The following is a 17,323-nucleotide window of genomic DNA, read 5'->3' on the forward strand; positions in this document are numbered from 1 at the left end:
AATATTTCCATCCTTAATCCATTTGTTTACTGCCTACCATAGGTCGATGGAAGTTTCTGCTTTAAAATTTCCTAATTCCATAATTTTAATGTGGAAACAGTTAAGTAAGTGTTTGAAATTGCAATTTGAAGAGCATGGAAACCACTGTGTTGCCTGGGTTTTAAAATGGGTTCATCAGTAGTGCAGTTTAACTGAGATTTATTTCATTTCAGGTCTTTATAAAACAAATAAAATGAGTACCTATTATGTGCAAGGCACTGTGCCTATTATTTTTCACTTTACCTTTTTTCTTTCAAAACCTGCCTGTATACTTACATGTAATCAATCTGATCATAACTTAAGTCTCACATTAATCACCAAACAGTATGATAATACTAAAACCTGTTTGCCCTTAGATGTTTGAAATAGTGCAAGTCTCATCTTAGTCCTAAGTACTATAAATAACTTCACTTTGATTTTTATATTTGTTCTCATTAGTCCAGAGTTAGTTCCATGATTTAAAATGTTGATTACTAAAAATAAAACTAGATATGTTACACTGCTTCATTCATTTTTTACATCTGCTCTTATGGCATATACTCTGATAGTCTGGTTATGATCCACTTTGTCTTTTGGTAATCTTCATTTTATATGTATTTTTAATTGTTGCATTGGTGCTGAGAGTTAAGATCTGGAGTTCTGGTAGTTTACAGTGATTACATGGAATTTATTAGAAAACTTCCTTATTTGAGATATGTTCTTAGTAACCAGGCGTATGTTTCCTTGCTGTGTTCCTTGCTTTTTCAATAGGGCTTTTCACTGTTTAGTCTCATTTTTAGAAGCACTCATAAAAATAGATAAAACCAGTCTTTTTTATTCTATGTATACTACTTCCTTTATCTCACAAGTCAAAGGTTTTGTTTCTTTTTTTAAGTTATAGCTACAGCATACCATAGCCATAATGTAACGTTTGATTCATTTGACTTGGTCCGCAAGATCTACAAGAACAGTAACACTTTTTTTTTAGCATCTGCTAGCCAAGTATGAGCATACATCTGTGTCTGCTTTATGTCCTTGTTACTGAAGATCCTGTCGTTATCATTGAAATCATTTAGAGACACCATAAATAGGTCCAGATTCAGCAAGCTGAGTTACTCTTTTCCTTTATTGTGAAAAAAAAGAATTAGGGCATGAAGTGATGGAAAAAGGTTTTGGCTTGGTGTCAGGAATATATGGTAAAAATGCTTCAAGATTCTTTATCATTTGAACAATCTTCTTTGGCTCCAGAGAAGTAAAATAATAAGGGTAAAAACAGTGAAATGACCTATTAATTATAAGGGGCTTGCAGGTTTTAGCAATAAACAGGATTCTGAGAAGAGCTTATGAGACCCTCAAATTGAGCAGAGGAACTGGGGCAAATCTTACTCTCTTGAGAAAGAGCAAAGTAACTGGCTGAGGCACAGGGTTTCCTGCAAAGAAAAACTGCTGATAGGTAAAGTTACAGATGAAAAAGTCCAGTTTGAGAGCCCGCAGGCATAGAACTTGAGGAGTCAGGCATCTGTGAGAATATTTTCATCTGAAGAGGTAGATACCTGTGAAATCTGGACTAGGAAAGATACCTACCACATCCTGATCAAAGGCTGGGTTAAGACTTAAAAAGTGCTTGGGCTGGACCTGGGGGAGAAAATGGAAGCTAATGGAAATGATAATAATCTGTACTAGGATAATTACTTAGAACCAGAATTATGTGATTTCTACTTCTGTGTAGTATTGGTACAGCTTTCCAGTCAAACCTTTCACTCAATGTGGGCTGAGGATGTGGCTCAGTGGCTGAGTGTTTACCTAGCATATGTGAGGCCCTCCGATCTCCAGAACGACACACACACACACACACACACACACACAAAATAATAATAATAAAATAAATTAAACAATAAAAATACCACAAACATCCTCCATAGAAGTTTTTCTTATTAAAACTGTCTATTTAGATTTTTCTTTTTGTCACTTACTCTGCTGAATTTTTTGCTGTATAATATAGGTTTCAAGAGGAACCTTTTAAAAACTAATTACTGAGCTGAGCATGGTGGAGCACACACATGTAATCCCACCACTGAGGGAGGCTAAGGTAGGAGAATCACAAGTTTTGAATTCCATCTGGGAAACTTAAAGACCTAAAAGTAAAAAGGAATGAAGCTATAACTTAGTGGCAGGGCACAACTAGGTGTTATCCCTAGTACCAAAGAATACATACATATATACATAACAGTTACTTATGGACTGGGGATATAACTCAGTGGTAGAACATTGCCTAATCTGTGATCCCAGCACCAGAGATATAACAAAAACAATTACTATGAATGCAATATTGCACTAAATAGAGACTATTTTCTTTTGGAGGTTTTCTTTCTCCACCTTACATCTCTCTGGGTTTAATTACTTGGAAAAGATTCCTCAGGTAACACATTTTTCTTTACCAGATTTTTACATTCTGATTGCGGCTACACCAATAAATACATGAGCCTATCTTTCAACACATTGAGACTTTAGGTCCTTGTCAGACTGTTTCAGGGTTATGTCTCCACGGTCCTACCAAAGCCATGAAGTTTTCCCAGGGTTGCCTCATTCCCTCCACAGCAGTGATGGCAAACCTTGTAGAGACTGAATGCCAAAAACTGCAACCCAAAACACACAGTTTATCTCAAAGTGCCAGCACTACCCCATATGTGGTGTTATCTAGTGCTCGGTTTCTGGGGTGATGCTGGGGCAACTTGGCATGTGTGCTGATTCAGAGGGTTCTAGCTCCCACTGTGACATATGTGCCATAGGTTCACCATCACTGCTCCAGGGAAAAGCAGTCAAAAAGCCACTCAGCTTGTGGTGGCTTGAATTATTACTAATATATGTGCATTCTTATATTCCTGATAGTGCTTTCAGTACACAGCATGCATAACCACCTTTACGTGTAAGAGGTGCTATAGGGGTTCTTCTGCTCAACACTTATTGTTCACCATTCTCTCCATTCCTTCCTCCTCCTTTCTGCCATTTATTTTGTATTCTCAATGATCTGTGTTCTATCTTGCACATTTGCCTTAGCTCAGATGGGGCCAACAGATGGCAGTAAATAGTGCAGTTGGCTGAATGCTAAAGGGCTGGTGGGATCACTGACAGCATTCACCCTTACCAGCACAGTATCACCAATGGGAAAGAGGCAGTGGAATACCACATAAGGCAGGATAGTCCAGCCTAGATTCAGATCCTAAAGTCTGATTTTGAGAACTGAATCCTTCCTTCCCCACTTGTATCTAGTGTGACTTGAGTAAGTAATTTAACCTTTCATAAGAGTTATTCTGAAGATTAAGTAAAAAATATACAAAAACCCTTCATATACTGCTATTGTAAGTAGGATAAAGAGAGGAGGAGGGGATGAAGGGAGGGCAGGGACAAGGGGAAAAAATGAGAACCAAGACCTGTCATATAAAGGTACAAGATCCTAGTAATGAATGTAACTGTACTGTACACCTAGAATGTACCAATAAACTCAATTTTAAAAAGGACAGGGAGTACTAAAGAGAGTAGGTTTTATTTAATTTATTCTTTTGGAGGGATACTGGGGATTGAACCCAAAGCCTTTACACTTAGCTACATCCTCGGACCTTTTAAATTTTTTTCTTTTGAGACAGGTCTCACTAAGTTACTCAGGTGTTCAAGCTGGACTCAGACTTTGGATCCTCTTGCTTATTAGTCTCTGAGAGTGCTGTGATTATAAGCATGTACTACTCTGCCAATTGGGTGCGTTTGCATGCTTCCCCCCTCACCCCACTTCCTCTCGCTGTCTCTCCCTCTGGTGCTGGGGACTGCACCCCCACCTCAGGCATGCTCATCATATACCCTCCCACTAATTATGTCCGCAAGAGAGTAAGTGGATTTTAAATTTCTCCTAACTAAAACATAGTTAGTATATGAGATAATGGATATGTTAATTAGCTTGATTTTGCCATTTCACAATGTATTACACATATCAAAACATCATGTTGTAGCCTAGCCTGATGGCTTATGCCTGTAATCCCAGCACTCTGGATCTCAAATTTAAGCCCATCTAGTGTAATTTATTGACATAGCGAGATCCTGCCTCAAAATAAAAAATGAAAAAAAGCATTTTGGGGGGTATACCTCAGTGCCAAGGCCCTGGGTTCAATCCCCACTACCCCCCCCACACACACAGTCTGTTGTAGACTATATAGGTTTTTCTTTCAATTAAAAAGCAAATAAACCAGGCATGGTAGTGCATGCCCATAATCCCAGCACTTGGGAGGCTGAGGTAGGAGGATTGCTGTGAGTTCAAGACCAGACTGGGCTACGTAGTGAGTTCCAGGTCAGTCTCAACTACATAGTGAGACCCTGTCTCAAAAACAAAAATAAAAAAACAACAACAAAAAAAGGCAAATACAAATAATTTCAAGATAGATAAAAGTGCTATGTGTCAATAGTATTGGGAGAAGGAGGAGGTGGTGGTGGCAACACAGAGCAGCTGAGCCATAATGGGCTGGACTCAGTAGGAGCCACATTCAGGAGAAATAGTAGGAATTCACACTGGAATGAAAATTAGGACTACCCAGTCTGTTTACTGTGGCCCACCTACAGGCTTTTCAGCTATTATCATCCTTAGCCATAGAGATTGTCATTTAGTTAGGGTTGGATCTCAGCTTTAGCACTACTAACATCTGGGTTGAATAAATTTTTGTTATAGGTTCTCCTGTGTATTCATTATAGGATGTTTTGGAGTATCCATGACCTTTAGCTACTAAATGTTAGAAGTAACACTGTACCCCTCAGTCAGTTGTGATGACCTAAATATGTCTCCAGACATTTCACATGTTCTCAGGAGTGTGTGTGTGTGTGTGTGTGTGTGTGTGTGTGTGTGTTTGTGTTGGGGGGGTATATTCTGTCTGGTTGAAAATCACCATTTCAGGACACAACTTTTGAAATAATTTATCAGAACTCTTTGTGTTTGTTATCTTTGGCATTCACATTAACTTCCTGCTGCTAAAATGTGATCTGCCACTATTTTCCATTTCTATTTTGTTCACAGATCTTACTCTACAGTGGAAGAAAATGATGCTTTGATTGTGCAATATCCAATGAAATGCCAGCATATGTTAAAGTGGATGCTAATAGCTGACATTCTGAAGAGCCTCTCTGATGTTCTGTTTATTTTAACCTTGCTCTTTGTTCCTTCAATGGAGGGGGTGGCTGTGAGAGGCCTCACAATGTAGTAAAGGCTGGCAGTTTGTAATCCAGTCTGGCCTTTAAAGATCTTCCTGCCTCAGCCTCTAGAGTGTACACCACACCCAGCTTCCTTCTGTGGATGTGATCATGTATTTCTACTGGTTCAGATACTTAAAGTCTTGCCTGCTTGGGGGGATTCAGTAGGCAGGGTAGGTTCAATGATTTGGAACAAACCTAAAGGAAAAAGCTTTTTTTCTATATATGTATACTGTTGCAAAATGTAATGTCCTTAGTTTAAAAAAAATTGTTGAGGATGTTAAATGTTTTTTGAGCTCTTCAGAAAAAAATACAAGCCAACAGGTCAAGAAATAACCCAAATTGTGTGAGAAATAGGTGATGTAGGGTTTTCTTATTGTTTCATAATTCAGTTTGCAGTTTACCTTCCATACTTTTAATTCTTTAAGCAATATAAATTTCAGTCATACTTTTAATTCTTTAAGCAATATAAATTTCAGTCTTTTATTTTAGATTAGTGTTCCTAAATATATAATATACATTTTAAAACACATATATATTAAAAGATGCACTATTAATAGCTTTTCTCCTACTTCATCCTTCATCTTCCCAATTGTAACCATTGATATCAGTTTCTTACAGTTTTTCTTTCATGAGTAAACAAATAAACAGTTTCTTATTCTCTCCTTTTACACAAAAACAGCTTGTTTAACAGACACCATTCAGTATCTTGCTTTTTTCAGTTAAACATTTCTGAGAGATTTTTTTTCCATTAGGTCAGTCTTCTTAAGTGGCAGAAAAGGGAATAGAAATCAACCTTGAAATAATTCTTTATAACTTCATTCCATAAAGATGAAAATGTGTAGGATTTAAAAAATGGAATAATATGTAAAAGTATGGGAGTTATACTTTTTGCCGTTTTAAAATCTTTTATTTTGATAAATTCAAATAATTTTTTTTTTACTTGTAGTAGCTCTTTAATTGTTGTATGTATTCACAGTTTCTGCAGACACCTGCATTTATGTTCTTAGGTATGCAACTGAAGCCTCAGCAGATTAAATGCCATGGTAGTCTTGGAACTGGGATGTAGGCTCCAATTCCCAATGTGAGAGGAGGCTTTTATAGAGAAATAAGTATATTGAAGGTCTATCCTGTGCTACTTGATCTCAAGATCTCAATCCTTATAGCAATCTTATGGGGTAGGCCGTATTATGCCCACTTTATAGATGGGTAAGGGACTAAAAAAATTTAAAATTTAGAGAGGTAATATAACTGAAAAACAGATTAAGAATAAAACCCTATGAGTTTCATTCACTCAACTAGGCCACATGCTAGAAAACCCAGAGTGTTGATCTCAGAAGAGTTTCCTTTATCCCATCCTGCCTCCTGCTGCTCTTGCCTTGGCTTACTTTGCTCCAGCCACACCAGTTTCTTTGCTGTTCTGTCAAACACAACAGACCTCATGTGCTTTTCTACTGGCTGTCTTCCCCAGAAGATACTCATGTAGTGCCATCTAGTATACCACTTTTTGGTACTTATTTGATCATTAGCTCTGTTTTCTTCTAGAATATAAACTTTATGCAGTTAGGTGTATATATAGGTATATGTGTATATTATTTAGTAATTGGCCAGTGATTTGTTTGTTAATTCAATGCTATATTCCAGCCTAAGCACAGGGCATGGTATTCAATAGGTGTTCAATAAATATTTGAACTACTATTATTTTACTTATGAAATAGATATGATGTTAGAGTATAAGGGTATAACTGTAAGCAGTAGACATATAATGCCTATCACCTCCAGAGTCTGGAAATAAATGAATTGATTGAACAATTATTACATACCATGTACCATGTTAGTCTTAGAAACAATCATAGGAAGCAGGTATTATTATCTCCATTTTATAAGTATAAACTCAGGCTTAGAGAATAAATAATTTGTCAGAAGTCCTGCTAATAACTGGCAAAGCCAGAATGCCAATATAGTTTATACTCCAAATCTTGTTTCTTACCATCAAGACATATATCCATCTACACTTCCTGTCTCATCCTTCTCACCAGTGAGCTTGTATATTCTGCCTGTCAAAGACACAGAAAATCACTACCACTAGCAGTACACTGTTTTGTGACCATATTTTCCTGTAGGTTTGTGACTACTTTGACACTTGATCATGAGACATTAGCAAATAGTCTCTTAATCATTGTAAAAATATAGCAACTTCAGTCATTTGGCATATACTTATAATTATTTTTGGATGCTTTAAAAAATTGTACTTTTGCCAGTAATAACATCTCACATTCCCCAGAGGAGGCAAATTTGTCATAAATACCATTTCCGTAGAACATTTCAAGGAACTTAGTTCTTGGAAAATATTTTTAACAGGCAGCCCTTTCTCAGACTTCAAGGGCATAATACTATGTAACCTTAGAAATGTATGTGCATTATTTTATCTTATTATGAGTATTTATATGCATTTCTTGTACCATTGAAAATCAGTTTATATTTAGGTGTTCTTTTTGCATCTTAGTAGACTGAAAAATCAAATATGGATTCTGTAGAAAAATATTCTGAGGTAGCTGTTAAATTTTCTTTAATCTCCATTAGTTCCTTTTCTAATTCAAATGTTGCAAACAGGTAGTTTGGAAGATCTGAATGATTCCTTTCTCTCAGTACTCATTTATGAATTTTTAAAAATTCTCTCTTTAAAAAAAATTTACAGTGTGTCCCGTTCCAGACTATATTCTGATCAAAAAAGTATTCTATATTCTGATCAAAAAAATATTTTTCTGGTTCTCATCTTTTTTTTAAGGCTTTCTTCCTTTATTTGGCTTTTTATTTTACATTAATAATTGGTGTTCTATTAATCAGATTTATCATAAAAGGCCAAAGCAGGAACCAGTCATGTGCCAGAGAACACAAGTTCACTGTTTTTCACCTCCTTAGAGTCTGGCTTTCTACCCAGAGGCAGAGGCAAACATGGTATGCTTGGGAAACCAAACATTTCCAAACTTATTAGTGGGAAATTCAAACTTTAGAAATTTAGAACCCACAACAACGGAGACTTATGTTTTACTGAGTGTTTACCGTAGAAACTGGGTGGAAAGGAAACCAAAATGTGAAATATTTTGATCATCAAGAGGATTTCCAATTTTTTTTTTTAGCTGTAATAAGTAAAGAAGATATAAAGGAAATAGGAAATTTTAATAAATTTAATAGCATTTAGAAGTTAAGGCAGCTGGAGTGGTCTGACTTCCTGATAAACAGACCATGAGCCACAGGTGAGTATGTTCCATCTACCTTTTATCTGCTTTTCTTAGTTCTTGAGGTTGACTACTTAGTTTATGTCTCTTCCATGATTTTTAGAGACAGAGTTTGAGCAATATGTAAAGTCTAATTATAGACAGGTGAAAAAAGTTTATTCTAGAATCTATTGAAACATAAATGATTTTGCTTGTGGTATTTTATATGTCATTTTGTATCCATTGTAAAAATTAAAATTATTTTGGTCATCTGAGCCTCAATTTTCCCTTGACCAGCAGTCCAAAGTATTTGAGTTGTTTTCTTTTTTTACTACTTCTGAAATCAGAGGACAGAACTGAAGTCATAAGCAAAGAGTTTGATCCTACTGCCTTTTCTCTAAATCAAGTTCTCTTAAAATGAATGTGTTCTACAGAATATATTAAGCTGTGCGAGGAGGACAATTCCATCAAGATAATACAATAGTTGGGTATGGTAGTGCAGACCTATAACCAAGCTACTTGGGATACTTTATGCTAGTGACACCTTGTCTCAGAATGCAATTTTAAAAAGGACTGGAGATGTATATATTTGAATGCCTACTGTAATATTTATTTGAATATATACATTTTTTCTTTTTTACACTGGTTAGCAATAGGTCTGCCAGAGATAAGAATAATGACTTTTGGGGCCGGGATTTAGCTCATTGGTTTCGCCACCTGCCTCACAAGCACAAGGACTGAAGTTCAATCCCAGTACCAAAAAAAAAAAAAAAAAAAAAAAAAAAAAAAAGAATCATGATTTTTATTCCACTGCTTTTCGGTCTGCTAATGATTTTGTTTCTCATCCCAAGTTTCTCCTATTTTGTTAAAATTATCTAAGCAAAGTTATTTATCACAAAGTTAAAGAAAAGGCAATAGTGTGCTTCAAGTATGTTGTTTGAATGCCTATCTATCCATTTTTGTTCAAACCATGTCTTACTTTGCGATTTTAATTTTAAGTCAGGCCAAATGTTTCATGTGTTCAGTAGTTGAAAAGTTTTTGAAAAAAAGCACTGACTTTATTTACCATCCCGCACTTTTAAAGTTTACCCATCCTAACCAAAAACAAAGGAAAAAAGCCAAACCTAATTCTTAATTTAAAATCCACTTTATGCACTCAGAGAAGCTGTGTATTCCAATAATCAGGAAATACTGAACCGAAATTACTACCAAGTTAGTTTGGCCTTGCCTCTGCCAGTTACCTCAGCTGCAACATGGGCAAAGTAATATAATTTTATCTCATAATTTAGAAAGCTTCTGAGGATCCTCAAATCTCAGTTCCACAAAAATAAAAACCTTCAGCAACCTTTAAATTTTTTTTTCTCTTCTTTCCTATTCAGAGCTGTACACAAATTCACATGTCAAGAGATTTTATGGCTCATCAACCCTCCATGGTTCATAACTATACTGAAAGCCTTAATTAAAATTTCATGAGTTTCAGATTCATTTTCATTTATTTATGAAAAGCACTTGTTGTAGTCTTTAAAAGCAAACAAGTGTTATTCTGATGGCTAAAGAGTTGACTTAATAATCAGTCTAATTCCTAGCCTCTTTTCTCATTTTACCTGAGATTCTCTTTTCATAGTAATAAGTCCAAGTCTATCCTTGGAATGGTTCATTCAGCTCCATTTACATTTTAGTGCCCATCTTTCTATGAATGTTCTAGTCCTGTCTGATTCCCCTTTTCCCATGATTCCTCTTTCTCAAGTCTCACATTCCTTAACAGTTTTATGACGCAAAGTATTGATATTTCTGTATCTCCCACGTGGGATTGAACTCTATACATACTTGATGACCAAATGACTGAGAGGTGAGAAGCTTTTTTTTTAGGGAAATATAACCTCTTAAGCTGAATGGTGCCCACAGTTTTCAGAATTTTCTCTTGTTGTTAGAGCAAAGGACAAGTAGAGTTTTGTTCCTCTTGTTCCTGCACTTTTGCAAAGGGAGAATTATTCAATAAAGTGAGGAATTTAGTTGGAGACAAATTTAGATTTAAGTACAAATAGAGAAAACTGGCCAGAGAATCATAGCTTTGCCTGTGATTCTTCACATCCTTTGGTCAGCCTAATGAATTTTATGAGATTAGAAAAATAATTTTATGGGGTGTGATTTGGGGGAAGATAAGTGGAACCACAAATCACTTGATAAGAGTTGTTATAGCCTTTATTTGAAAGGCCCCCACATGGCCAGTTTATGAAAACCTCAAGGATCATATGCAACCTCAAACATAATGTATTTCTTTCAGTAATGTGTGTTTATCTTAATAATACATGAGTTGATGTTTTTCTTTTTTGTGGTGCTGTATCAGACTCAGGACCTCATGTATGGTAGGTAAGCACTCTACCACTGAGCTAAAACCCCATTGCAATGTTATTTTTAAAGAGTAATTCTCCCTTTAGTAGGAAAAGATTCATTAAAAAGGAAAAAAAAAAAAAAAAACCTCAGAACAATTCACCTCTTCTACCATTCCCAGTTAGCAAGCAGACTGACAAGCTAAGGTAAAAGAACTTCTACAGCATCTCACTGCACTCCTGTCTTCAATAAGAATTGAAGACTCTTTTATTCTCACCAGGCCCCTTAAGTCCGACAGCTCCTTCCTTTTCTTCAGATTTATCAGCAGGATACACTTAAGTCTTGTCAGCCCAAAAATGATGAACATTTTATATTCCTCTTATAATCTGTTTTCAGGATTTGTTTTTGTTGGGTTTATCTTTTTTTTGAAAGAGGGGGAAAAAAAACTTAGTTCACCTTTAAACTTTTGTTCTAGGACTCGTGGGCCATGAGACAATAAATCTGGCAGATTTGCTTCTGTCAGAGTAACCCGTCTTAGTGGGCTGACCTCCTCTTTGAAGCTTTGTAGGTACAATGCTTTGGAGTCCTCAAACCTAAATTCTACAGTTATGTTAGGCTGTTGTGCACGTACATGTACTCTACTTTCTTTACCTGATGTGTCTCTGTAATGATATGATTAATAGCACATTTTTAATAGACTCTGCTATAATTGTTCAGAGTTCTCTCAGAAGTCTCACTATACAATCTCTATTCAGTATGGGGTAAAAACATTGATCTTTTTTTATGTTCATGAAAGCTAAAAATATAGGAGGCTAACCCAGTGAATGGTCAAGTAAGAAAAGAAGAACTCAAATTTATTGATCTGTTATTATTATTTAGTCTCATCAATGAGACAGCACAATTTGTCCATCTTAATTCAGTGTCACTAGTAAGCAAGCCTGGCAATTGACTTTATCCTATTATAGTTTTCAAAAAATACTCCATTATCTTTACTTTTTATTTACAGCTGACCTCTCTTATCTACACTTTTATCAGTCAATTTAAAAAGAACAGGTATGAGATCATGATTGAAGTCCTTTGTGCAAGAGCCACTGGTGACCTTAATCCTTGCCATTAATGCTGTGTTAGCAGTGCTGCTAGGTGTAGCTAGATTAGTGACGTGTTATGGTGTGGTAAACTTAGTTGTTGAGCCTGTTGGTCTGTATTTAGCCCAGTTGGCTGTAGATGAGGAGAGGGTGACGTTGGAGTTATCTAACTTGAAATTACAGGAAAATTACTTCTCTTCCTTAACATCTGGCAGATATAAATTTAGATATAGAGAATATCCACAGACACTTTGCAGTCAAAATATGTGCTTGGGAAAAGGCAATGTGCTGGTTTCTAGTTATTGCAAGGATAAGGCCTTTGGGTCCTGTGACTGCATCTTCTAGGCCTTCAGTTGAGGCATAAAGATTAGAGAAATTCAGGGGAATCCACCCTTCATTAAAGCTAAAACCACTGTGTTATGCTTGTCCATATTTTGCTTGAGTACATTCCATTCCCCAAGGCAATTCACCTGGTACTCTTTCACCACCTTTAATCTCATTATTTGGGGGAAGGAGTTAAAGTGAGGTAGATGGAGGTGGGCAGAGAGACCAAACAAGCATCTGACTATTCCACTTAAACAACACATACGGAATAGTACATAGCAGATTTCACCTCCTTGATTAATCTGAGCATAATTTATTTTCAAGTTTTCGTATTTATAAATCAGTTCTATGTGGTTTACAAGTGATAGACATTTGTTAGGGGCTCTACAAGAAAGGGCCCCCCCCAGCCCATCCACCATTGGTAAAAATATGCTTTTCTTACCATGTAAGCAGCTTTTCATGTTGCATTTTACTGTTTCATACATTTATCCAACATTTTGTCTCAGAGACACAACTCCTAACTGCATGGTTAGGTAGGTGCCTAAAGTAAAAGCTGGTTGCAAAACTGACCTTGAAGGAGTTTATATGAACAAGTAGTTAATGTATAATTTAATGCCATTTCACAGTCTGTAGTAAGAAGGAAAATAAAGCAAGTAGTCATTGGGAGCTTACAGACTTCATAGGTGACTTCCTTTGCATTTTAGGGGGAGGGTTTTTTTTAAGACATTGTGTCACTTTGAATTTTGAAAGGGAGCTTGCTAGCTAGGGAAGTCTGAGGAGTGCAGAATGCTTAGTTGGAAGACACTGAGAAGAGGTCACTTATTAAGTGAGTAGTTCAGACCTGAATGTCTTTGACCACAGAGCACACACCCCAGGGCACCTCTAACCTTCCAGGTAGAGAGTGGGCTTTGCCATCCAAATCTTTAAAGTGCACTTATTATTTGTCTTCTTTGTCCTCTTTTTACCTCCCTTATTACTGTAGCATGACTGAACTGTATTTTTACCTCCTTCCTTTCCGGTTGCCTTAGTACTTATTAGCAAGAACTGTGAACCTTTCCTGTCTCTTTTTCTCTTTTTTTAATATGTTCTGTATCCAGATCACCACCTACAGTGCCAAGGTTGCTTCTGGGGCTTTGTTGACCTCTCCTCCTCTCCCTAATTAAAGGGAAACCAGTGGTGAATTGTAGTCCAAGAATACAGGGGACCCTGGCTCTGCCTCTCTGAGTAACTTTTTATCTCCAGAGCAAGTTACACTGTGGATGCCAGTTTCTTCTATGAAGTCAGGCATCTGGATCAGATGACCTTCACCAGCCCTTCCATCTGTAAAGTTTTGTGGATATTATGTGGCAGGGAAGGATGTGGGTGGGTGTATATATCCATGCATTCTGGGACCTGAGGTATTCCAATATCCATTTGGTAGAACTTACCAAGATACTTCTCAAACTCACATCTATAGAGTTGAATGTTTGCTACTATGATGCAATATTTACTCTTTTGCTGACAACTATCCTTTGGACTAGAATCAGTAGTTATTATAAATAGAAACGAAGAGCTGGATATATGTCTATACCCCTGTCTGTATCAAAGATGCACTTTCTCTTCTTATATACCTTCCTTCCTCCTCTCACATAAACACATTCTCAAAATTGTCCTTAAAAAATAGTATTACATTCTTAATAGTTAATTATATTTGGGAACAAGTAGAGCATAGGAACGTTGGGAAGGTCAGATAGGAGAACAAACACTGCCAATGTTCTTCACTGTTCTTGAGCTCAGGATTAAAACTGCTGCTGTTTTATCCCTATCTAATAAAGCATCTGAGAGAATAAGCATGAAGAGGGAGTGTTGCTCTCCTATCTGAAAAGGAAGCAAGCAACTTTGCTTGGCAAGGCTTTCCACCTTTTTGCCCAGCTTCCCCAGTCAGAGGCACTGCACTAAGGTGAGGGAGAAAGAATCTCAACTCTGTTTATAAGACAGAGGGGATGTGGAACAGCTTATCAATGTTGATGATGATTTGAAACATGAATTTTCCACCTTACTTTAAATGACCAGCTAGAGGCAGTTCTAAAAGTCTTTGCAGGGCCGGGAATTTAGCTCAGCGGTTCGGTGGCCTGCCTCGCAAGCACAAGGACCTGAGTTCGATCCCCGGTACCACCAAAAAAAAGTAAAATAAAATAAGCCTTTGCAACATGCATGAAGCATATGTAAGTGGTAAGTTGGTAGCTCAGAAATACTTTGGCCATGCCAAAAGCAGCCATAGAAATACTTCCTTATTTGTGTGTGATGCTTACTGCATATGTAGTAAATCTTTGTCTTTAAATCCTTATTTAAATGTAATTTACAGGAACAAATCATTTAAATTGAAGCTAAATGCACAGTCAAATACAAATTAAGTAAACATTAAAAGTCATTTAAAATTAAAGATATGGCCTAGAGGATTAGGTAAGATGTGTTAGATTTTTCAGATATAATGAATGGCTATGTGAAAACAGATGGGACCAGACCGGACCAGACCCTTCAATTCCTGAGGGAGGTGGAGACCTATACTACTTTATATCCCCTGATTATTTTAAACATTTCTCTTTCCTGCTCCCTTTTTCTTTCTGTATTTTTCTATGTTTTTTGGCCCTCTTCACCTTCTAAATACTCTCTATGTCCTGAAGCACTAGATAGGGGCAGAGCATGACCTAAGAAAAATTACTGGAATTTTATCCTTCCTCCTTTGTTTTTACTTCACCTCAAAATCCATGTATTACCAAAGGTAATATTTTTGGAAAGGAATAGAGAACTCTAAAACAAAGTCCACAGTTTTTTGAAAAGGCAGTTAATGGAAATTGCAAGATGACTGGAAAATTAAGTTAGTCAAAGCTTGATTTGTGTTTTCACATTGGCTTTTACTATAGGCAGCATCACAGCAAATATCACAAATACCACAATTAACAGGTTAATTGCTATGAAGGTGCAAATGAACTTATTAAGCATAAAATTATTGTATTCTTTATTTGGAAGTGTGAAATTCACATTCATTCCATCAAAAACATTTTTTCTGTCATATAGATTACCCTAAGGACTAAGGAATGCTCACCCAGAGAGCCCACTGTGAGATAATGTATATCCAATATAAACTTGTTTAATTTTAAATTTTAAAAGTCTTAATATGTGATTGTTTTTTAAACTATGTTTTAAAGTTAATAAATGGGAAAAAGTGTGGAATATTAAAGTGTATCACATAAAAGTTTTTAAAATTGGTGTTTGCCTGCTTTTTAAAAAAATAAAAAGGAGCCTGGGAAACACAGCTGTTAGAGCTTTGACAGAGGTTATGATTTTCAGCAGTTGAGCTATAGTTTATGGTACAGATGGTACTCTGGGTATAGCTGAAACAATAATTGATGGTTTCTTTTTCCCTCCTCCTCTATTAGATTCAAAAGTGCAGAATACCTTCTTCCCGCGGCAGGAATTTTTCAGTTTCCAATTACTGCCTATAATGAATAAACAACTCTTACTGTATATTCTGTACTGCTCTGCAGTGACCTGGGTGTTAGCCCCTCTTTCTTTCCTTATGGTAGGCTTCCCTAGGTTTGAAATAATAGTTTGGAGGAAATCCCACTTCTCAGTACTAACCTGTAGTTTATATAGCCTATCTTCAGACCAAACAACATATAATTTTTCACTTAGAATACAAAAGCCATGTCTTGCATAGCTCCAAAAAAAATTAGCAAAAACAAAACAGAAAGGCTTATAAGAAGCAAAAATGGTAGGCACCAGTGTCATACACTTTAAAAAACTCAACTACAGCAATTACTAGAAACCTAGGTATTTCCCAAGTTTTGAGCATATTTTTAAGAAATGTTTAAAATAAGATATCTTCTTGTGTCTTTGCCTGTCACTGATAAATATAAATAAAATGTGAATTTGTAACCCTCCCCCCAGGTGGTTATAGTACTTTTCTGTTACATTTTTACTAAACATCCAAATAGTTACCTTAAATGGTTTTTTCAGTATCAACAATGTTAAGCACTTTTAGTCTTTAACAGTATATAAATGACACTCAATGATTCTGAATTTGTATTGTGTATACTTATAAAACATGGAGACTAAAAAGGGAAATAATCTTATCATACAGTTCTTTAAAAATGTTTTCACAATATATGTTCATACCAGAAAAGTTTGAGATAATTTTTTCATCTCTTACTCCAATGTTCTAAACATAGTATATCTTTTATTTTTAATTGATCTATTGATTTTCACTTTCAAAAAGTAAAGTATTATGTAGATTTTCAACATTACGTGAAGTGTTCAGTTGCTATACCAAAAGGGTTCATTTAGAGAAAAGACTGTTCAGAGTTTAGCTAAACTATTAATGGTTCAAAATGCCAATGATTAAATTTTTCTAGGTTTTCCTATTTAGTATCTTTTACATGTTATCCAAAATAGTACTTTGGTGAGAAGAGAGCTTTAAGTGCAGCTTATCATTTATACAGTTACTGGAATTGAAAAAAAAATGTTAGAACTAACTCAAAACTGATATTTACTTCCTTGTACAAAAGGACATACGCTTTTAAGACGCAATTTGTAAGAATTTTGAAAGTTAGAAAGTTTTTTTTAAACTGTTTATCTAATGCTAAAATATATTCCTCAGTGTTTTTGTTGTTTTGGGGTTTTGGGGTTTTTTTGTCTTTTATATTAAGATTTTCAGGAGGGAGGTACTAACAAATCTAATACCATGTGGCAGTGTTTTGCACTCTGCTCTTGTGATTTGAACAAGTTAAGTCTCGGAGAGGATATGGAAGTAGTTGTTACAGTACAATATATTCCCCCACCCACCCTTTCCCCAAAGATTTCCCAGCACAGTCAGGATTCAATGTGTAGCTCACTTGGAAAGTATATGTAATACACAGTGGGCTTCCATCTCTTAGCATTCAAAATTAAATCCCAGATCTGTTTTCTCCGCCGGAGAAAACTTACTTTCAAGTTCTGTGTGAGTTGGAAAAGGTCCTGAAGCCAGAATTCATTGGATGCGCTTTGCAGTTCATGATGCTGAGACGTTAAACGCGACCTATGCGCTCCCCCGGCTGCCCGACAGCACTGACCCGCGTGGAGCACGCGGCTCTCCTGGGCTTA

The 17,323-nt window shown here is 36.1% G+C and overlaps 2 protein-coding genes across 5 annotated transcripts in view; one reads left to right on the forward strand and one right to left on the reverse strand.

Annotated features, from left to right (window-relative positions):
* Cmss1 (cms1 ribosomal small subunit homolog) overlaps window positions 1-17,323 on the forward strand; it is a 358,480-nt gene that overhangs the window by 33,254 nt on the left and 307,903 nt on the right. The window lies entirely within an intron of this gene.
* Window positions 1-17,323, reverse strand: part of Filip1l (filamin A interacting protein 1 like) — a 102,057-nt gene that overhangs the window by 9,641 nt on the left and 75,093 nt on the right. Inside the window, exon 1 of one of the 3 annotated variants that reach the window (XM_010639639.2) lies at window positions 17,168-17,296. The exons of 1 other annotated variant lie outside the window; for it this stretch is intronic. The gene's annotated coding sequence lies outside the window, so the exon portion shown is untranslated. Of the gene's footprint in view, window positions 1-7,234; window positions 7,288-17,167; window positions 17,297-17,323 lie in introns of those variants that run through there. One more of the 3 variants, XM_010639638.2, reaches the window with a different exon arrangement.

The sequence above is a fragment of the Fukomys damarensis genome, unplaced genomic scaffold (assembly GCF_012274545.1).
Source record: "Fukomys damarensis isolate Sample0158 unplaced genomic scaffold, DMR_v1.0_HiC HiC_scaffold_24, whole genome shotgun sequence".
NCBI lineage: Eukaryota > Metazoa > Chordata > Mammalia > Rodentia > Bathyergidae > Fukomys > Fukomys damarensis.